The sequence below is a fragment of the Equus przewalskii genome, chromosome 22 (assembly GCF_037783145.1).
Source record: "Equus przewalskii isolate Varuska chromosome 22, EquPr2, whole genome shotgun sequence".
Taxonomy (NCBI): Eukaryota; Metazoa; Chordata; class Mammalia; order Perissodactyla; family Equidae; genus Equus; species Equus przewalskii.
In genome coordinates this window covers 39,996,959-40,020,172 of record NC_091852.1, presented here as the reverse complement: position 1 = coordinate 40,020,172, position 23,214 = coordinate 39,996,959, and the positions used below count along the sequence as shown (strand labels likewise).

The 23,214-nt window shown below is 35.6% G+C and overlaps 1 long non-coding RNA gene across 1 annotated transcript in view; it reads left to right on the top strand.

Moving 5' to 3' along the window:
* Nucleotides 1-15,578, top strand: part of LOC139078397 (uncharacterized) — an 86,845-nt gene extending 71,267 nt beyond the window's left edge. The window contains exon 4 of the long non-coding RNA XR_011531327.1: nt 11,265-15,578. This is a non-coding gene — a long non-coding RNA (uncharacterized lncRNA). The remainder of the gene's footprint in view (nt 1-11,264) is intronic.
* Nucleotides 15,579-23,214: the final 7,636 nt, after the last annotated feature.

The following is a 23,214-nucleotide window of genomic DNA, read 5'->3' as shown; positions in this document are numbered from 1 at the left end:
TATTACATCAATTGAAATTGATCATGCTGTTTCATGTACCCATGACTCTTTATAAGCTGTCCCTTTGGCTAGATACTCTTCCTTGATTTACCTACATAGGGAATTATATTCAACCTTCAAAATCCGTTCAAATCTAATTCTTCTTGAGGACTTTCCCGAGCCCAGGTTAGAACTGATCTCTTCCTATGTTATGCTATCACTGAAGCACACTTACCTGTTTACATTTCTTCCTTGTCCAACAGTGAACTCCTTCCTGACAGCAAGGACTTCTTCCATTTTCTGTGTGTATATTACTGGTCTTGGTAGGCGTTAGGTATGATGTAAATGTGTGCTAGATGAATGATTCGTGTGATTTTAGTCATTATAATTCATAATAACTTCTTTTGGGTAAGAAATAGCTATCGGGACCAATTGCCTTCTTTTATTGCTTCTGAATTTAAGATGCTAAAAGCAACGTTTTGCATACTGTGTTGACAGGAAGGCACAGATCCAGGTCATTTAAGACACTTTGACAGGACAATGAAATAAGAGGATTGATGGTAGAGAAAAGATTACATCAAGCTAATGAAAGAAGGTGATGAGGAGAGGAAAAAAAGAGCACAAACCTGCAACTGTAGACGTTTAGTTTTATATGGAAGAAGATAATGAGGAGGATAAGTTAAGGAGATAGCAATCTCGGTTAGAGTTTTGCACAGCAAAGAGGAAACCTATTGGTTTTGAAAGACCAAAGAGAAATATTATTTGGACTTCTACTCCATCTGCTTCCTTCTCTAACTGCCATTGCTGGCAAAAGTGGGAAAGTCTCTCTCAGTGACTGCCTCTTAGTAAGCTTTCTACTTTCTCACCCACTATCGTCACTGCCCTAAAGTTACCTCTCCCGATACACTGTGAGTCATTTGAAGTCAGTACCCAGGCTTTATCTTTCTTTCTATTTCCTTGCCAGAAAATCATAATTTACTCAAATAAATATGTAAAATTTTGGTTAATTTTAGAAATACGTATGTTTTTGTATTAGCTAAATGGAACCTGACCATACATAAAAATCTATGTGGAGCATGATAATGCCAACAAACTCTCTTGGCTTCATGTGAAACATAACAAGCGGTAATGCAGCGACTTGAGAGAAACAGAAGACCTACTGGATGTGACTGGGAATGTTATAGAAATCTTCATAAATATTGTTTTTGCAATCTCCTAAGAATCCATCTTAGGGAAATAAGTCAAAATAAGAAATAAGGCAAAAGCTATATTCTCAAAGATGTTCACTGAAAGATTACCTTTAATAGTGAAAGTTATAAACTAAATTTCAACAAAAGGATAAATTGATCAATTATCCCTCATTAATTCAATGAGGTATATCTACATTCATGATACAGTCAGGAAGATTTTACAGATATATAAGAAAGAGTTCTTATAAAATTTAAACTTAAAAAAGTGAACGAATAATTCAGATGCTATATGACCGCAATTATGTTAAATATATATGCACTAAATGGAGAAAAGGATAGAATAAAATATTATTATGTTAATAATTTTAGGCTGTTAGGAATATGGCTGTTTTTAATTTTAAAAAACTATTTTTAAGGTTATGGTATGTAAAATAAAGATAAGAGAAAATTTGAGTAGGTTTTTTGTTTCTTTCTTTGGCTTTTTGGGTTTTACATCTTGAGAACTTAAGTGTGATGGCTTTAAAGGACAAAAAATGGTTTTCCGCTCTATATAATTCACATAGTCAACATTTCTTAAATATTTACTAATACCTACTATGTCCCTTGAGCATTTCTATTTTGTTTTTTTCATATGAGCCATGTCTTAAAACAACACAAATCTTAAAATTATGTAGGTCAGAAGTCCAATACCTCAGCTCAGCATCATCCAGGGCTTCAGAAAATCAATGATGTATGTATATTGTCAACGGTCAGTTGAGATATGGTGTGATGACAGTGACCCCACAACACGCAGCTGCTGTCATCATTGCTGATATTTTTAGCAGAGGCACCAAGGATTGAAACAGCTTGGAAGATTTAAGTGCCTTGGTCTCTCAAAAGAGTGTTGTTCAATGAGGCCTTATGGCAAGGTCAGGGTTAAGTATCAAGTATAGCTCGACAGTTACAAACAGTAGACACTGAGGCAGTACCCAGTGGACTGGACTGTAACATTAATAGCCAATGAAAATGAAGTTTGGGAATTTGGTAGAGCAGAGACTTCAGGCGAATGCAGTTAAGGGACACTCACTCATCTAGCCCTCTGGCACAAAGACTTCCCTCACCTTCAAGGCCGTTCTAACGCTAGTATTCTCCCCTAAAGAATATCTTCTATAAATGTTGAGAAATCTGTCAATTTTTCAAGCCAATCACAACTTCCAGCAAAAACCAAACTGCTTTTCATCTTTAAATGATTTCATAATCATGAAAAAATAAATGTTTGGAAAATTCACTAGAAGGCAAGGTGAAGAAATAATTAAATGTAAAAGATTAGGTTAAAGTACTGAATTCTACCCCTTTTTTATATTTATTTTATTTTACTTTTTTATTGTGGTAACATTGGTTTTCAACATTATATAAATTTCAAGTGTACATCATTCTATTTCAGTTTTTGTGTGGATTACACCATGTTCACCGCCCAAAGACTAATCGCAATCCATCACCACACACACGTGCCTAATCACCACTTTTGCCCTCCTCACCCCGACTTGCCCTCTGATAACCACCAATCCAATCTCTGTTTCTCTGTATCTATTTGTTGTTGTTTTTTCTTTTATTTGTGAGTGAGGTCATACAGTATTTGTCTTTCTTCCTCTTATTTCGCTTAGCATAATACCCTCAAGGTGCATCCATGTTGTCACAAATGGCCAAATTCCATCCTTTTTTTATGGCTGAGAAGTATTCCATTGTGTATATATACCACATCTTCTTTATCCATTAGTCCCTTGATGGTCACCTAGGTTGCTTCCAGGTCTTGGCTATTGTGAATAATGCTGCAGTGAACATAAGGGTACATGTATCTTTATGCATTTGTGTTTTCAAGTTCTTTGGATTGATAACCAGCAGTGGAATAGCAGGATCATATGGTAGTTCTATTCTTAACTTTTTTGAGGAACCTCCATACTGTTTTCCATAGTGGCTGTACCAGTTTACACTCATACCAGTGTTACAGGCTCTTAACATCAGCCCTGATATCAGTTCCCCACATTGGACCCAGCGTATCTGGGGTTAAAACTAAAACCCACCACCCCCTTTCCTGCTTCTCTAGCTCCACTCACATGTAAATACCTGTTTCTTTAAACTTGGACTCTTTGAGCTTTACAACTAAATGGGAGTTACAAATTATTAAAAGCCCAGGTGGCCTGGAGTTGGAGGCACTCTAAAGTTTAGCTAATCATGTGTCATTGAGTTTGCCAGGAAAGCTGCTGTCTCAAGAGTATCAAGGAGCGGAGGCTTCCCAGACCTCAACTCCTCGACTCCCGGCGCTTGAACCCGCCTCAAACAGGAAGACGAGACAAGAGACAACGGCGAAGGACACCCACCTGCCATCCTCCTGTCTCTCCCTCCCCCGGCCTTGCTGCAAGCAGCCTCTCAAGGCCAAACCAGGCTGGTGGGAAAGCACCGAGCTGCACAAGCTACATGCGCCCCCTCCCCTACCCAAAACCCCAAATAAAAATCCCTACCCATTCCTCATCGGGGAGCTAGCAATTTTTGAGGCATGAGCCCTTGCTTTGCTCCCTGTGCCTGGCATAGTAAAAACCTTTCCTCTTCCACTCAAGACTCTGTTCTCGTTATTTGGATTGGCATCAGGTTCAGAGACCGAACTTGCGGTTACACCAGCAGTGTATGAGGGTTCCCTTTTCTCCACATCCTCTCCAACACTTGTTATTTCCTGTCTTGTTAATTATAGCTATTCTGATGGGTGTGAGGTGATATCTGATTGTAGTTTTGATTTGCATTTCCCTGATAATTAGCCATGTTGAACATCTTTTCATGTGCCTGTGGGCCATCTGGATATCTTCTTTGGAGAAGTGCCTGTTCAGATCTTTGCCCATTTTTTAATTGGGTTGTTAATTTTTCTGTTGTTGAGATGTATGAGTTCTTTATATAATTTGTATATTAATACTTTATCAGATATACGGTTTGCAAATATCTTCTCCCAATTGTTAGGTTGTCTTTTCGTTTCGCTGATGGTTTCCTTTGCTGTGCAGTTTCTTAGTTTGATGTAACCCCATTTGTTTACTTTTTCTATTGTTTCCCTTGCCAAGTCAGACATTGTACTTGAAAATATGCTGCTAAGACTGATTACAAAGAGCTTACTGCCTGTGTTTTCTTCTAGGTTTCATTATTTTAGGTCTTACATTCAAGTCTTTAATCTATTTTGAGTTGATTTTTGTGTATGGTGTAAGGTAATGGTCTACTTTCATTCTTTTGCATGTGGCTGTCCAGTTTCCCTAAAATCATTTATTGAAGAGACTTGTCCTTCTCCAGTGTATATTCTTGGCTCCTTCGTGGAAAATTAGTTGTCCACAGATGTGCGGGTTTATTTCTGTGCTCTTGATTCTGTTCCATTGATCTGTGTATCTGTTTTTGTGTCGGTACCATGCTATTTTGATTATTATAGATTTGTAGTATATTTTGAAATCAGGGAGTTGATATCTCCAGCTTTCTTCTTTTTTTTTTCAGGATTCCTTTAGCTATTCACGGACTTTATTGTTGCATATAAGTTTTAGGATTCTTTGTTCTATTTCTGTGAAAAATGTTGTTGGAACTTTGGTAGGGATTGCATTGAATTTGAAGATTGCTTTAAGAAGTATGGACATTTTAACTATGTTAATTCTTCCAATCCAAGAGTAGGGAATATCTTTCCATTTCTTTGTGTCTTCTTTAATTTCTGTCAACAATGTTTTATAGTTTTCATGTACAGGACTTTCACCTGTTTGGTTAAGCTTATTCATAGGTATTTTATTATTTTTGTTTCAATTGTAAATGGGATTGTATTCTTAATTTCTTTTTCTGCCCATTTGTTGTTAGTATATAGAAATGCATCTGACTTTTGTATGTTGATTTTGTATCCTGAAACTTTACCATATTCATTTCTTATTTCTAGAAGTTTTTTGGTGGATTCTTTAGGGTTTTCTATATATAAAATCATGTCATCTACAAATAGTGACAGTTTCACTTCTTCATTTCCAATTTGGATCCATTTTACTTCTTTTTCTTTCCTGATTGCTCTGGCTAGGACTTTCAAAACTATGTTAAAATAAGAGTGGTGAAAGTGGGCCTCCTTGTCTGGTTCCTATTCTTAGCGGGATAGCTTTCAGTTTTTTTGCCATTGATAATGATATTAGCTGCGGGTTTGTCATATATGGGCTTTATTATGCTGAGGTGTGTTTCTTTTATATCCATTTTATTCAGAGTTTTTATCATAAATGGATTCTGCATCTTGTCAAATGCTTTTTCTGCACCTATTGAGATGATCATGTGATTTTTATTAATGTGATAGATCTTGTTGCTTGATTTGCAGATGTTGAACCATCCCTGAATCCCTGGAATAAATTCCACTTGGTCATGGTGTGGGATCTTTTTTTTTTTTTTTTTAAAGATTTTATTTTTTTCCTTTTTCTCCCCAAAGCCCCCCAGTACATAGTTGTGTAGTCTTCGTTGTGGGTCCTTCTAGATGTGGCATGTGGGACGCTGCCCCAGTGTGGCTCGATGAGCAGTGCCATGTCTGCACCCAGGATTCGAACCAACGAAACACTGGGCCGCCTGCAGCGGAGCGCGCGAACTTAACCACTCGGCCATGGGGCCAGCCCCGGTGTAGGATCTTTTTAATGTATTGTTGTATTCTACTTGCTAGTATTTTGTTGAGGACTTTTGTGTAGATGTTCCTCAGTGATATTTCCCTGTAATTTTCTCTTTTGTGTGTTGTCCTTGTCTGCTTTTGGTATCAGGATAATGTTGGCTTCATAGAATGAGTTAGGAAGCTCTGCCCCCTCTTGAATTTCTTGCAAGAGTTTGAGAAGGATAGATATTAAGTCTCCTTTGAATCTTTGGTAGAATTCACTAGGGAAGCCATCTGGTCCTGGACTCACATTTCTTGGGAGAACTTTGATTACTGTTTTGATCTCCTTGCTGGTGATTGGTGTATTCAAATTCTCTATTTCTTCTTGTTTCAGTTTTGAAAGATTGTATGATTCTAACAATTTATCCATTTCTTCTAGATTATCCAGTTTGTCAGCATATAGTTTTTCATAGCATTCTCTTACAATCTTTGGTATTTCTGAGATGTCTGTTGTAATTTCTCCTCTTTAATTTCTGATTTTATTTGAGGCTTCTTTTTTCTTGGTGGATCTAGCTAAAGGTTTGTCAATTTTGTTGATCTTTTCAAAGAACCAGCTCTTAGTTTCATTGACTTTTTCCATTGTTTTTTCAGTCTCTATTTCATTTATTTCTGCTCTGATTTTTATTATTTCCTTCCTTCTACTGATTTTTGGTTTTGTTTATTCTTCTTTTTCCGGTGTCTTTAGGGACACTGTTAGATTGTTTATTTGAGATTTTTCTCGTTTGTTGAGGTAAGCTTGTACTGCCATAAACTTCCCTCTTATAACTGCTTTTGCTGTATTCTTAAATTTCAGCATGTCGCATTTTCATTTTCATTTGTCCCCAGGTATTTTTGATTTCTCGTTTGATTTCTTCATTGCCCTAATCCTTGTCCAGTAGCATTTTGTTTAACCTTCACATATTTGTGGCTTTTCTGATTTTATTCTTTTAATTGATTTTCAGTCTCATAACTTTGTGGTCAGAATAGATGGTTGGTATTATTTTGATCTTCTGAAACCTATTAAGACTTGTTTTGTGGCCTAATATGTGATCTATCCTGGAGAATGTTCCATGCGCACTTGAAAAGAATGTGTACTCTGTGGTTTTTGGATGTGTTGGTTTTTGTTTAATGTGTCCTTTAAGCCCAATGTTTCCTTATTGATCTCCTGTTTGGATGATCTACCCATTGGTGTAAGTGGAGTGTTAAAGTCCCCTCCTATTATTGTGTTGTTGTCTATTTGTCCTTTTAAGTCTGTTAATAATTGCTTTATATATTTAGGTGCTCCTATGATGTGTGCATAGATATTTATAAGTGTTATGTTCTCTTGTCGTATTGTTCCCTTTATCATTAGGTAGTGCCCTTCTTTGTCTCTTGTTGCAGTTTTTGTTTTAAAGTTTATTTTGTCTGATATAAGTATTGCTACCTCAGCTTTCTTTCCATTGCCATTTGCATGGAGTATCTTTTTACATCCCTTCACTTTCATGAACTCTACCTCTAAATTTGACTCAGGGGGATAGGCAATGATTAATTTATTGGTCTCTATAACTTTCCTCAAATTATACGGTAGCAAGGAACATGGGTCATTTGGTGGTGGTGGCAGTGATTTGGGTGTGTCCATGTATGTGACTGTAAGTGTCAGTTGATGTTTGCACCTGCAGGCATCTGTTTTATTAAGTAGGACCTATCCAGACTGGAGAAGGGCCACACTATTACTTTTCTTTTAAAAGCTTCAGATTTTCCTTCCTAGCTGCCAGGATCACCTTTCTTTACATTTTCAACAAATTTTCAAGATTTCAGCCCCTCATCCAACCAACCCTTGCTTTTGCTCTTCATGTCACCTGCTGTCATAATTGCTGGCCGTGCTATACTTCTATTTATTAGGAGGAAACCTGGGGTTGTGCCCATGGAGAAGAAATAGTGAGAAATGTGATAAAAAGGGGAAAGATTAGAATCTTCCAAGCATCCTGGCAAGTAAGGCGTTTGGAGAAACATTGTCTCCAAATCGTTGTGGGCATCAACTAATTATAAAGGCACTGAGGACCTGAGGTAGTGGTGGATGCCTTCTCAAGAGCGGCAGGAGCCTTTGGCTGCCGGCAGCCCTGTGTGGTCTTGCAGTTCAGAAAAGAGGATGAAAAAAACACGTGTGGGAATCTGCGGACAGAGTGAGCTTCAGTACTCTGTCTTTGAACACTTTGAGTAAGGACAAGGACTCAGATGGCAGCCAAATGTATTTTCTCTGCTTAACTAACTCGTTTCAGCCAGATCAGTTCCTACTGTCTTAATTACGCACCTCACTCCACACAGAAAAGACGGCACAGCAGTGCTGCTTCATGTTTATATATTCTGCTCTGTCCCCTTTGGGTAGTAAGACCTGTTTTTGATACTAAAACTGATTTGTATCTTTTTCTTTTTCTTAACCTTGACTCTACAGTCTGCTCGATGTCTGTGGCGGTACTCGCCTCACCAGAGACGCCATACCTCACTACCCAGACAACTCCTTAACATTTGCCATGCCAGGAATAAAAACAATTGGGATTTAGCTCTCTCACCATGACCCTATAAAACCTGACAGCCAGATGGTCAAGCACGTTCAAATGACTGCAGTTAAACACAAGCAGAAATATATATATTAGTCTGAGGGAGACTTTTTCATTCGAATTAAAAAATGCAGCTGGCAAAACCTGGGAAAACACTGCATGGCAAATCTCCCCCCACTTTGTAATAAAATCAACATTCACAGACAGTTCTTAGGTAAGAAAAGGAAGGAAATGCACTTGTTTTTGATGCATGTTTGTTCTGATCTGAAATATCTTGACACACGCTTGACAGCTCTGGCTATCTTTGGCTTTGGGGTGATGCTCTTATCTTAATCCCTGATGCCGTTCAGTGTTTTGCAAAGAAAAGCATTCCTAATTTCAGATTGCACTAGAAAATGCCAGATCTCTGGTGAGCATACGATCCCACATTTTCCCCTTTGACTTCTGCAGATTGCATCACCTTTTAGAGTTGACAGTAATTTGCAGAATGCAGCAAAAAGGTTGGGCTCAATGCTCATAAAGAATGAATTGTGCCAGTCTAAAGTTATCCAAATCCTTTAAAAGGGAGCCACTCTCCTTCCTGACAGGTGTTAGACATGTTGCCATAAGAAAGCTGGGAGGGCTATAAACAGCAGTTAAGCCTCAGCAAATCGTTTCTATAAGAGCTAAATTATAATGACAGAATACAAAAGAGGGCAAAATATAATGGCAGACAATGTTATATGGTATCTTTATGTGTTTCAGAATTTTATTTATCCACAGTAATTCAAGGGTTCCCCAGCTTTTAGAAGAAGCATGGTATGATCGGCTTCAGGCATTGGTAGACGAGAATAAAGCCATCTTTCAGAATAAACATCATAGGTGTCTTACACTAATGATTTTAAAATGACTTGAACCTTTTAAAGTACTACATAGTAATTAGATGCTGTGATTATGTATTTTTGAGGCTATATTTATACATTTCTATCTGGTACTATGAGCTAGGAGCAAAAATAAATTGGCCCAGGAGAGAAAGGAGTAATAAGATGAAAATGAACAGTCAGTTTAACCTCTCTTTGTCTCAGCTTTCTTGTCTTAAAAGGATTATGATAATTGAATCTACTTTAGAATTGTTGTGAACATTAAATGGTAATTTGTAAAATTAGCACATAGTAATAACTATATATCTGTTAGCTTTTATTCTTCTTCAAATGACCCAGTAGATTTTATTTCCAAATTGCTGATGGGCCATATCATGAAATCTGTGAAAGAAGCAAGATCTTCACACAGAAGCAAGATCTTCAAATGGAAAGAAGGAAAGGTCTGGGGTGGAGCCATGACTTCCTAGGCCAAAGAGATGATTTCATTTACCCTTGTTCAGAGCCAACTTTCTCTGCAATATTGCTTACTTCTCCGAATGGTGAAAAATATTAATTACTGTTTTTAAAAAATGGAATTAGATGCTTTTAGAAATAGTGTATATTTTACTTTTAGCAAAGAGAAGATAAGTGAAAATTTTGTATGTTTAAAGAAAAGTTATCTCAATTTTAAATAAGATATTACTATGTACATATACACATCAAAGCTTAGCAAGATGGTATTTTGCAACCAAAATGGAATTTAACATTGAATGTTAATCCGTGTCCAAGAAGGTTATGGGAAGTTGGCTGAGTGTAGGTAAGGAGCAAGAAGAGTAATATGTGTTTACATCAGGAATCTAATTTTTTGTACAAAATATTTCAGAGTTTTGAAAATATCTCTTGAGGAACACTTATTGCAGGATTTTTTTAAGTTCAATGCTAAAAGTAAATGACATAGAAGCATAACCAAATTAATTTTTCAAGCAAATGAGCATGAATAGATATACGGGAGATTTAGTGTCTCATGAGGGAAAGAAGGTGGAATAATTGTAAGTAATAAAATAACCAACTGACCATTTGCTGTGATATTTGCTGATGCCCATGGTGGAAACTGACTTAAAAACATCAGAAGTAGAAGTATAGCAAAGAAGGTAGGAAGTAGAATTCTGAGACTTGGCAAAGAAAACACGTGGAAACAAAAGAAATAATGAATGAGTAAAATGCCCATAACAATCCATGACCACTCCTAATATTTTGAGGTGTTTCAGTCCATAGATAACCTTCAATTTTTTCCCACATTCAGGAATGCAGCCTGGAGAATCCAAAGTACAATCTCTATTATGTAGGCTGTCAGGTGAAACTACAGCTAATGAGATTAAAATAAATATAAATAAATGCTGTGGCAAAAAAAATTCTGACATTGTATTTATGGAGAAAATATGTATACATATTGGTTTGAATCTTGACCATTTTTTCAAAATAGAAAATATAAGTATACATGTAGGATGCCCATTCACAGAGCATACCTGTCATTTGTGCGTTTGCTCTCAGACCAACTCTTCACCCTTCCAGTGCCCTGTGTTGAATGGCAGGGGCTGACATTTCTCATGCTCCTCCCCATGTTCTCTGGCTTCCTGATAAGTTTGGCCAATAGGAGGCACTGAGAGAAGACTAGAGGAGAAGGGTCCCTTCCTCTCCTTCTCCCTGCACGTGCAGCTCTCTCCAATCTCTCTCTGCCCACTTTCCCTTAAATAGAACTTTAATATTGTGAGTCACTGATTTGCTGGTTAAGGCATGTGAAAAGGTGAGATACTAAGCAATTTAAATAAGGCCTTGAATAACCCTTAGAAGTCATTAAATAACTATTTTCTTTCTTTCTCTCCTTCCTTCTTTTCTTCTTCTTTCCTTTTTTCTTCCTTTCTTCCTCCCTCCTTTCCTTCCTTCGGTCCTTCCCCTCCCTCTCTCTCATTCCTTTCTACCTTTCCTGTCCTCTCTTCCCCTCCCTTCTTCCCTCTCTCCTTCCTTCCTTCCTTCCTTCTTCCCTTCTTTCCTTCCTTCCTTTTCTTTTTCTAAAGAATAGAGGAAAACATTTCAAGATCTCCGGGAAAAGGACATTGTTAGATAGACTATGGATTTCCAGAACCTGCAACCACTAGAAGTTCCACAAAAACAGATGCTAAATTTGCTAAAGACACTTTTTTTTTCCCTCATGTGCGTGTCCTTAGGACTCTGGTGAGACTAGAAGTAAGTTTTATTCAGGATGGCACAGTAGGAAGTAGACTTTTGTAACCGCTGAAAAATAAGTAAGAAAAAGCGGGAGGAAATCTCAAGTTGGCTTTCTGGTTCATAGACAAGGATGTTGAACTTCAAGTGTTTAAATTAATATCCAATTCTGCCAATTGTCTCCAAGTCATTTGGAAAATTTAAAATATGCACAGCAAACTTGTGCTTGTTTTAGATCTCCTGCACTGCAATTCTCTCAGCTCAGAATTCTCCTCGCCTCAGGCCCTCCTAAGGTGGCTTATTCATTTCATTCAGGTTTCAAATTGAATGTCATCTCCTCCCACAATCCTTCCTGGCCTTATAACCTAAGTGTGTATCCATCTATCCCAAGCTTGAAGACAGAGAAATCTTGATTTTCTCTGGATTTTTCCTGTAAATATGGCCACATAAACAGAACTAAAATTTTTAAAACAAATTAAAAATTAGATTGAACAAGCTTACTTGAGTGTGTGTTATTTCACATACGCTTGTTAAGTGGGCCTATTTTACTTTTCAGCTGGTCCAAATGTTTTAGAAAGGCAAAGATAAAAGAAAATGAAAGAATAATATTCATTTCACATCATTCTTAGGTTAAAAATGAGAATTGTTTGACAGACTTTAAGTCTATAAGATCCTGAAACGTTGCCTCTTCCTAATGTCACATCAGATGAGTGTAAAATCTGAAAGCAGAAATCGGAATCTGTAACTTCATTTTGGATGGAAAGCTGAAACTTATTTGTTTTTCATTACAGAGTAACATATGAGAAAAAAATTCACAATAGTCACTACACATATATATATTTATTATATATACTCTATTCATTCTATACAAGCAACTCTGCTTTAATTGTAAATAGCCTGTTATGCGATTCAAAGAAATCAGAGATAATCGTCAGCTTGGAATGTAAATTTTCATGTGCTTTTATGTCAAGAGAAAAGAAATGAGGTTACAACATATTGGGTTCTTTCTTTAGTTAAGTGTCAGGAAGTAGTGGACTTTCACTCTAATATAAAAGTTTTCTATAACAGGCTGTCCATAATAATAAATCCTTGGTTTGAGAGATCACAATGTTAAGTGTCTAAAGTATGCTGAGTGATGGAATGAGTTTCCTGTGTGGAATAAATAATGTTTGATTAAATCCATTTTTTGCTTACAGGATAAAATATTGTGTCTGACAAAATTAAATTTCCTCCACAGCCCACACATTATCATAATGTGGATTTTCCAAGCCGCTTTTATACGTGAAATAATATAAGATGTAATGAATGGAAGCAAGTACACGTTATTTCAGTAGCAATTCTCCAGTGCTTTCCAGAAGTTTTGACGGCAGATCAGCTCTCTATGGCTGAAAAAGTTGTTGATGATGACCCAGTGGGATGTTATGACATATTCTCTCAGATGAAAGAGTGACCACAGAAAATTGAAAAATGGCCAGAAGAAGATCTTAACTTTATTCCAATTTATCATATCTATTAGGGTACCAAGAGATTAACTTAGAATATTTCCTTTAAGAAAGGACCCATGGAGAAAGTTGCTATTAATGCAAGTCAATCAGGATATAGATGTAGCAAAAAAAAAAAAAAAAAAAAAAAGGAGAAGTGAAGAGCATAGATTTCTAAGAAATGTGGGGGAAAAAAAAAAACCTCATGACAAATTTAATTTCAGAATAAATCATAGCACAGAGCCATAGAACAAAGCTGAATATGTATGTTTACATCATATTTAATTATTGTCAATGATATATCTATTTCTTGAAAGCCTATATTTTAAAATTAGATTTTTTTAGGTATAATGCAAATGGAGTAAAATAATCTTTTTGCTTGTTGATTTTGATTAATTTTGATAAATGATTGCAGTTGTGTTACCACCACTACAATCAGGATATAGAACATTCTCATCATCCCCAAAAGACCGCTATCAAGTCATTCCCCTCCAGAAGGTCACATAAACATGATTATAGAGCATGCAGCTTTCTGAGTCTGGCTTCTTACACTTACTGTAATTCACTTGATGGACATGATGTAGTTGCATATATTAGCAGTTCATTGCCTTTGGTGCTGAGCTGAGTTGTATTCCATTGCGTGGATGTGCCACAATTTGCTTATCCATTCACCAGTCAATAGACAATTGGCGTGTTTCCAATTTGGGGCAATTATAAATAAAGCTGCTGTACACATTTGCATGGAGGATTCTTTTGACAAATACTTTCACTTCTCTTGGGTAAATATCTAAGTATTGGGCTTTTGGTTCATATGGTAAGTGTATGTTTTACCTTAGAAGAAACTATCAAACTGTTTTCCAAAGTGGCTACATCATTTTGCTTTCCCACCAACAATGTATGTGCGTTCCGGTTGCTCCACATTCTTGTCACCATTTGATATTTTCAGGTTTTTTATTATCAATGTTATTTTAGCCATTCAATAGATATGTCTTGGTATCTCATTGTGATTTTGGTTTTCATTTCCCTAATGATGTGATGATGGGCATCTGTTTTTATGTGCTTACTTACTTTTTGTGTGTGTTTATTTGAAGCATCTGTTCAAATTTCCTACCCATTTCTATTTTGCGTTATGTATCTTCTTCTTATTGAGATGTAACAGTTCTTTATGTATTCTGGGTACCAGTCCTTTATCAGTTATGCGTTTTGCAAACATTTCTCCCAGTTTGTGGTTTGTCTCTTCATTTTCTTAATAGTATCTTTCAAAGATCAGAAGTTTTGATTTTAGTGAAGTCCAATTTATCATTCTTTTCTTTTATGATTTTTGCTGTCTGTGTTATGGCTAAGAAATCTGTGTCTAACTTAATGTGACAAAGATTTTATGTGCTTTCCTCTAGAAGTTTTATAGTCATAGGTTTTACATTTAGGTTTATAATTCATTTGAGTTAGTTTTTTGTATATGGTGCAAGGTATGGGTTATGGGTCATGTGCCCAGAGGACTGCAGGATCCTCCCCAGGGATTGTCAAGGCCTCAACAAATGCATGGACCCTGAAGAAAACAAAGTATTTTAAAAAAGACGTAAAAATGCTCTATGATGTATAAAATTCTCATCAAGTGGCTACAAAATGGTAAATTCAGATAGCTGTATAATTGATGCATGAGGAATTAGACATATTCTGTTAACACAGTTCCTAATTTCTCTTTTTCTTAATTTTATTTTGATTCCTATTTATATTCTCTCAGCAGAAGTGTTTCAGGTCAAAAATTTAGAAATATATGTCAGTACATTGAATCTACAATTTGCATTGTTTTTGACACAATCTGTCATAGTGGTGATAGGAACTTCAAATCATGGTTCTGCCTGTTGGATTTTTAGTCAAGATACCCCTGAAACACAGAGTGGGTCTAGCATAAAACTTACCTCATCTGAGGGTTTTGCTGCTTCAATGAGAATATAATTTATATAAATTAAAGCGCTTGCAAACTCTTTAAAGGACAACATACATGCTGTTTACTTTTATAGAACTTCTTATGTTCTTTCTTCTGATTTCAAAAGTAATTCATGCTAATTTTAGAAGTTTTATAAATGAAGTACCTAAATTTCTATTATCAAAAGGTAATTTGTGTTTACTTTTTGTGTATATTCTTCCAGTATTTTCCTAGGCATATATACCAATATGTATATTTCTCATAGTAGAATATGATCCCACTTGTTTGTTTAATAAAAGCAAGCATATCTATGTATGTACATGTGTGTATAAACTAGTATTTCATATTAATGCATTATATTGTTTTTTATTTGTTTTTATAATTTACAACCTTTAGTTATTAGCATCCCTCTATATGAAAAAAATCCGTGTAGTGTAAATTCACAAAGAACTAAGTATTATGAAGCCCTTTAGTCCTGCAAACTCTAAATATATGTTTTTTTCTTTTTAGTAAAAAATTTATGGAATTTTTATTTTATTTTTTTGTGGAAGATTAGCCCTGAGCTAATTACTGCCAGTCCTCCTCTTTTTGCTGAGGAAGCCTGGCCCTGAGCTAACATCAGTGTCCATCTTCCGCTACTTTCTATGTGGGACGCCTACCACAGCATGGCGTGCCAAGCAGTGCCATGTCCACACCCAGGATCTGAACCGGCAAACCCTGGGCCACCAAGAAGCGGAACATGTGCACTTAACCGCTGCACCACCAGGCCGGCCCTGATTTATGGAATGTTTTGATTACTCTATCAACAGTTTCTAAACCACAATGTAGTCAGAATTTCTAACTAAATCAAAAGCTTACATCCCTTCACTAAAATTCTCTACGTAAGATGGCCTTTATTCTTCACTTTAGAATAACTCTGGTGTTTTAAGTATTGCTTCATTATAGAGTGGCTGACGTTATAGCCTGTCTAGAAAGGAGGCAGGAAATCCCATAGCTACAGGTAACCTGCAATCTGTTAGTATACATGCTTCCAATTCATTTTCCCAAGAGAAGGAGACTGATACTGGTCTAGAGTAATGCAGATGGTTATATTTCCTCGTGGAGATAAAGCTGTGTCTACGCCAGTGGAACATGACTGAATTACACATCCAACAAACTGAAAATTTTTGTTGTTTCTGTTAATTGCTTAGTCACATAGATATTTGTAATTCATTCTCATAGACTTAAAGAATTTTCAGTTTTTATATTGAGATGACAATGTCAACAATGATCAAATGTTACTTTAATTCACCATCACAAGTCTACTTATAACATCTTCACTTTATGTTTTCTTTTAAAAGTCTGATCAACACAAAAAGTTTTCATAGTAGAATATGATCTTATTGTTTGTTTAATAAAAGCAAAGGTGTATACGTATACGCATAGGTATTAAAAATATATATAATATAAAATCATTGCAAAATTGTGGTATGGGTTATAAAATTACAGTATGGGTGAATTGTGGGTTATGATGAATTAAGGAATTAATAGAACAGCTTGAAAGCAACAACTTTTAAAATCTTTTAAAGTGCCTTTTTCTCAATTATAGACCTAATTGAAATTTTTTAAATATTTATTTTGTCTTCTGACTCATTATAAAACAATATTCTTTGGTGACTGCTAAATTCAATTTGCTAGACTTTCAAAGAAACTGGTGTTAACAATGCATTTGTTAGGAAAAAAATACAACAGAGCTATGAGATGAGAAAAAACATCCAATTATGTACCAATTTTAGTTAAATACACCAATGAGACTTTTTTCATGATAAAGTTTGAAGAATTGGTAATGGAATTATATAAAAGAGTTAGCGATGGCTATTCTATTCAGAAACTCAATGGAAACTAGTAAAATTAGAAGGTTCTAAGAAATTTCTTCAGTAAGGCAATCATATTTCGTACTTATATAAGTATTAATTTTTACTGAAAGTTGTCTTTTTCAAAGAATAATAGTTTTACCATCACTGTCTGGAAACTATCCTTTTTATAAAAGAGAGAGTGCAGTTACTGGGAATATAGGTTGTGGCTACCTGTGGCCAGCTCATAAGGAGTCCCAAAATGAAGCTAAAGAAACAAATAGACCATTTACTTAGTCAAAACTCTGGTGAAGGAAAAGGGATATACTCAAACACCAAAACAGATGACAGGTCTGCGGCCGCTGGAAAGCTGACTAGATGAAGTGGGGGACCAGATATCACACAGGCTTTGTAGATTGGGGAGATACCTGTGGATGAATTCATTCCTTCATTTATTCATTCATTAATTCATTTATGTATGTCTACAAATATTTACCAAGCATCTGATATATACATAAGAATGTGTTTTGGTGCCAAAAATTCAGAGATAAATAAAACAGAGCCTGAGACTTCAGAAGGATCATGAGATGTAGTTTGGGACACAATAAATGCAGTGACAAAAATAAGACAGCTATTATGGGAGCACAGAGAATGTGAATCTCCATTCATTTGTGTCAAGAATATCAGACCTCCTCTAAGATGGTCCTAGTTCTAATAGAAAATCACACATACACATTTGTGTCTATTATTGTACATATGCATTTCTCGTTATTCCTTATAAAAGAGTACCTAATGCCTTTAACTATCATACTTTTTAGAAGCGAGAACACAAGATTCTAGCCACTGCATTCCATGTGTCTACAATTAGGTGGAGTCACTTAGGTATAAGGACTCAAGATAATAAGTTTTCAGGGGAAAACCAATGAGATGAAGCTCAATAAAAGATCTTGTGTCCCGATTACATTTAGTAGAAATTGTAGTATTCTCAATATGGCTTCAATATTAAGGAGAGTAGAGGATTTTGGCTCTTTCTTACAGTATTGGTCATGACATTGAAAAATACTAGAAAAAATAAAAGTATTACATGGTATAATCTTAGTTCCTAAAACTGTCTTTCTCACTTTACCTGTCATTCACTATTCAAACGAACATAATTACTCCAATTGTTAAAAATGTATGAAAAAGTATGAAATAAAAATATCATTCAGAAATTAATAAAATTTAAAATTGTGTTATGGCATAATTTCAACAAATGTCATTTCCAGGGAGAATAATTATGGGGACTCAGAGATGTATAGGAAACAAAAAAGAAAAAAAGCCTTGGGCAGTCCCAGTCATTGGAGGAAGTTCAGTGCAAAAATATATACTGAGTACCTCCTGTGTGTCAGTCATTTTTTTAAGACATGAGAGATATCAATATATGTAAACAAGCCTAAAAACCCAGAGAGAAAACATCAAAGGAACAGCGAAAATGAAAATGAGGAAACAGGCTATGTATTAGTGAAGAAAAAAGGGGTAAATGAGATTAAAGAGCAGAAGAATCAAGAGAATGGAAAGGGATTGTTTGTTTTTTTGTTGTTGAGTTATATGAGTTCCTTATATATTTTGGAACGTAATCCCTTATCAGAATAATGATTTGCAAATATTTTTCCCAGTTGGTGGCTTGTCTTTTCATTTTGTTGATTGTTTCCTTTGCCATGCAGAAGCTTTTTAGTTTGATGTAGTCCCATTTGTTTTTTTTTCTTTTGTTTCCCTTGCTTGAGTAGACATGGTATTCAAAAAGATGCTGCTGAGACTGATGGCAAAGAGCATACTGCCTATGTTTCCTACTAAGAGTTTTATGATTTCAGGTCATACCTTCAAATCTTTAATCCAGCTCAACAACAAAAAAACCAAACAACCCAATCAAAAAATGAGCAGAGCATATGAACAGACATTTTGCCAAAGACAATGCACAGATGGCCAACAGGCACAGGAAAAGATGTTCAACATCACTAACTATTAGAAAAATGCAAATCAAAACTACCTTGAGATATCACCTCACACCCATCAGAATGGCTATTAGTAAAAAAACAAGAAGTAACAAGTGTTGGTGAGGATGTGGACAAAAGGGAACCCTCATACACTGTTGATGGGAATGCAAACTGGTGCAGCCACTATGGAAAACAGATTTCTCAAAAAATTAAAAATAGAAATACCATATGATCCAGCTATTCCACTTTTGGGTATTTATCCAAAGAGCATGAAAATTCTAATTCAAAAAGATATGTATATACCCCTATATTTATTGCAGCGTTATGCACAATAGCAAAGACTTGGAAGCGACATAAGTGCTCATCAGTGAATGAGTTGATAAAGATGTGGTATATATACACAGTGGAATACTACTCAGCCATAAGAAAAGACAAAACCATGCCATTTGTGACAACATGGATGGACCCTGAGAGTATTATGCTAAGCAAAATAAATTAGAGAAAGACAAATACCATATGATTTCACTCATGTGTGAAAGATAAACAAACAAACACATAGAAGAGGAGGACAAATTGGTGGTTATCAGAGGCAAGGGGGGGTGAGGAGAGGGTGAAAAGAGTGAAGGGGCACATCTGTATGGTGATGGATGGAAACTAGACTTTGGGGGTGAACATGATGCATTCCAAACAGAAGCCAAAATATAATGATGTACACCCAAAATTTACACAATGTTGTAAATCAGTGTGACCTCAATAAGAAAAAATAATAGAAAGGGAAATTAATAATTAGTATCTAATAATTCAGGCAAAGAATTAGATAATTCCACCAAAGTTCTGTACATCTTAAGAATAATAACCATACTTTTTCTTCTAAAAATGATATGTTAACTACGAAAGTTTTAAGGAATACTAAAATAAATTTCCCAGATCTCATAACCCATCAAATGTAATATTTGATGATGATCTTCCCAGATAAGTGGAGTGTTTATGTCTGTGTGTGTGTTTAGAGTAAGTGAAAGATAGTGATAAAGATAGTTTTAGAGAGTAAAATTATACGGTAATTGACATTTTTCAAATAAAAAATAATTAAATGTGTTTCTTTAATATTTCAACAAAAGAAAGAACAAATCTTGGGGTTGGCCCTGTGGCAGAGTGGTTAAGTTCGCGCACTCTGCTTCAGCGGGCCAGGGCTTTGCCATTTCGGATCCTTGGCAGGGATCTAGCACCACTCATCAAACCCTGCTAAGGTGGTGTCCCACACCCCACAACTAGAAGGACTCACAAATAAAATATACAACTATGTACTTCAGGGCTTAGGGGAGAAGAAGGAAAAATAAAATTAAAATTAAAAAAGGAACAAATCTATCTGGAAAGATTGTTGTACTTTGGTTTTATTTTTATGAACAGAAATATTAATTACTGCAAAATTAGAGAAATTTAAAATGAAGAAAATATTTTCTTCTTTAAAATGAAGTCATTATTTTAAAAATTAAGACTTTTTTCCCCTAATTTTAACTACATCTTTCCATACTATACAATTTCTATTTTCTGTTCTAAATGGTCAGGACATAAGTAAGCTTAACTACTTTCCAAATTCCACTCTCACTAGAATTTCAACTTTTATTATTATGTTACTGATTTTACATGTCAGAAATTAGAACATTTATATTCAGTTCTTTTACCATAATTCTTCTAATTTTTTTCTCTGTTATATGTTTAAACAAATCAATACTGGCCACCAAGAGTTTAACGTTGCTTCTTTATTCTTGAGTTCTGTATTTTTATTGATTATTAGGCTGATTTTTCAAGACAGGTTCATAGGTACTTTATGTGCTGAATTATTAAGTATTTAAGAATATTATTTGCTATCTTGAAGAACTCTTTCCTTAACTCCCCCTTCTTTGCCATTCTGCTGTTAATCTGTCTTTTCAAGGTCAATCTCTACATCTTTCAAGGTAGACCTTATCACCTCAATTTTTTCTCAATGCAAAGCAATCTGATTTTTCTTACCTTTCCACTGAAAGTATTTTCATAAACTTACGATTCTAGATTCAAAATCTAATGAGCAATCTTTAACCTGGCTCTTATTTGAACTGGTATACCTCTAGATAGGAAAACGAAACAAAAACATCTCTATCTTATGTTACTGATCTTAATTAATAGCACAAATACCCTCTAATCACTTAAAACTGAAACCTAAAATTTATTCTTGATTCCTAGCTTTCCTTCACTTCCTCGCATTCAAAACCTATTTTCCCAACTCTGTCAAATCTTCTAAATATTTCCCCTTGCTTCTTCTTGTCCAACAGGCCAACTATCTTTAAAGTACCATCTAAAGCAAATGTGTATGCATGTCAAACGTGTGTGCGCATGCAGGCATACACGCTTGACATGCAGACACAAACACACACACACACACACACACACTGAGCAAAGTTCAGGGTTGGTCAATGTGCCCAGAACTTTTCAATCAGGAAACCTAGAAAGAACAATTAAAATTCAGCATAAAGCTACGTTTTGTACTTATAGTTGACAATGGGCTGCTTTGTTTCTTATGTGTAGGGAGAGGAGGGTGCATCATGATCTTTTCAGATTTTAGAATCTCTGAATGTGTAAATTGAACCCACTTATTTCAATCCGCATGAAGGATGTCTTAGTTCCTCTACATTTTTCACCTGGAAAGCTCCAGCAGAATTTCATCTATATCAGTCATGGTCTAGATGGCTTCCAGAGTCCATAATTATACCACCATGATCCTGTTGTGCTGATGTTTAAAATCTTTTGATTCCATCCACTTCGTGATAAAGTAAAAGCAAAATACAGGACCTATTATTCACATCTTTCTTAGTTTGACATCTGTCTACTTTTCCTGCCTTATTTGCGTACATACTATGGCCCTGCTAATCAAACTAGTTACAATTCTCCAAAAGTGCCCTGCTTGCTTTCTCCTCCACCTTTTGCAAAAGTTTCCTCCGTCTAGAATGTGTTTTGTGCTTTTTCCTGGAAAACTCCAACTCCCCCAAGATTTAATGTTTTCATTTTCTTGATTTTGAAATTTCTTCATTTCCTTCATCCCAAACATGAAAAATATAAGCTTTTTGAATTCTTTGAAATCAGAGTGAAGTATTCCCTTCTCCATGTCCCCATTCTGCTTAATGTAATTCTGTTATAGAGTGTTTTGGTTTCCTAATGCTGCTGTAAAAAATTACCACAAACTCAATGGCTTATTATTTATTTATTACACTTTTGGAGGGTCAGAAGTCTGAAATGGGTTTCTCTGCACCAAAATCAAGGTGTTGTCAGGGCTATATGTTCTCTGGAGGATGTAGGGGGAGAATACGTTTTCTTAGCTTTTTCTGCTTTTAGAGACCAACTGCATTTTGGCTCCTGGCCCCCTCCTCCGCCTCAAAGCCAACAGTATAGCATCTTCAAATCCCTCTCTGACTCTGACCCTCTGCTTCTGTCATCAAACCTTTCCTCTTCTTATTCTGACACTATCTTCTCCCACTTATAAGGACCCTTGTGATTGCATTGGGCCAACCTGGATGATCCAAAATAATCCTTCTATCTCAAGATCCTTAACTTAATCACACGTGCAAAGCCGCTTTTGTCATATAAAATGACATACACACTGATTCTGGGGATTCAGATATGAATATCTTTGGGGGCCGTTATTCAGCCTACTGCATATAGGATTAACTGAATTGCTGTTAAATGTCTTTCACCTTCAATCAACAGTAAAGAGTATTCAAACAATTCTCTGTTAAAATAAACAAGGATGCCATCAGACTGATGTGACTCTAACGCCCTGGAGGCCTACAAAAACAAACCAAAATCTAAGCCTGTAAATGCCTCAAGATTACAAAATCCAAATGCTAAGGACAGTCAATCACAAACAGCCAACTCGACTTAGCTAGAGCCTATCAATAATTTCCTTTCTTTGTTTCCATACTTTCTCGTTGTAAGTCTTTTCTTTGGCCTCTATCAGCAGAGCACTCTTAATCACTTCCAGTTTGTCACTGTCTGATTAGAATCAATTTATGCTCAAATAAACTCTTGAAATTTTTAATATGCCTCAGTCTATCTTTTAACATCTCTGAGAGCTACATTCTTCAAAATTCCTTGGAGCACTTTAAAAATTACAGATTCACAGATCAAATCACACATTTAAGATTAAAATCTCTGAACTTGGTGCTCAGGAATCTTCATTTTAACAGATTCTATAATAATTATTACACAAACTAAAGTGTAAAAATCACTGCCAGAAGTCAGGGGCTGTGTACTATTTTTCATTTTATCTCAAGCTTCTAGTACAGTACTGATGCATACCAGACCCCAATAAATGTATGATCAAATGAATGAATGAATGAATGAATGTGATAGATAATCCTTAAAATTATTTTCTACTCCAAAATAGACTCTTTGATTATAAGGTGAAAGAGAGGAAAAATTACATTTTTTAAAGAACATAGATTGGGCAATTTCTAAGTTACCTTCCACCTGAAATTTGCTTCTATGTATAATTCATGTAAAAAGAATTTTCAGGATAGTCCTATTTGATAAGGGAGACGGCAGTGCAATACTTTGAATAAGA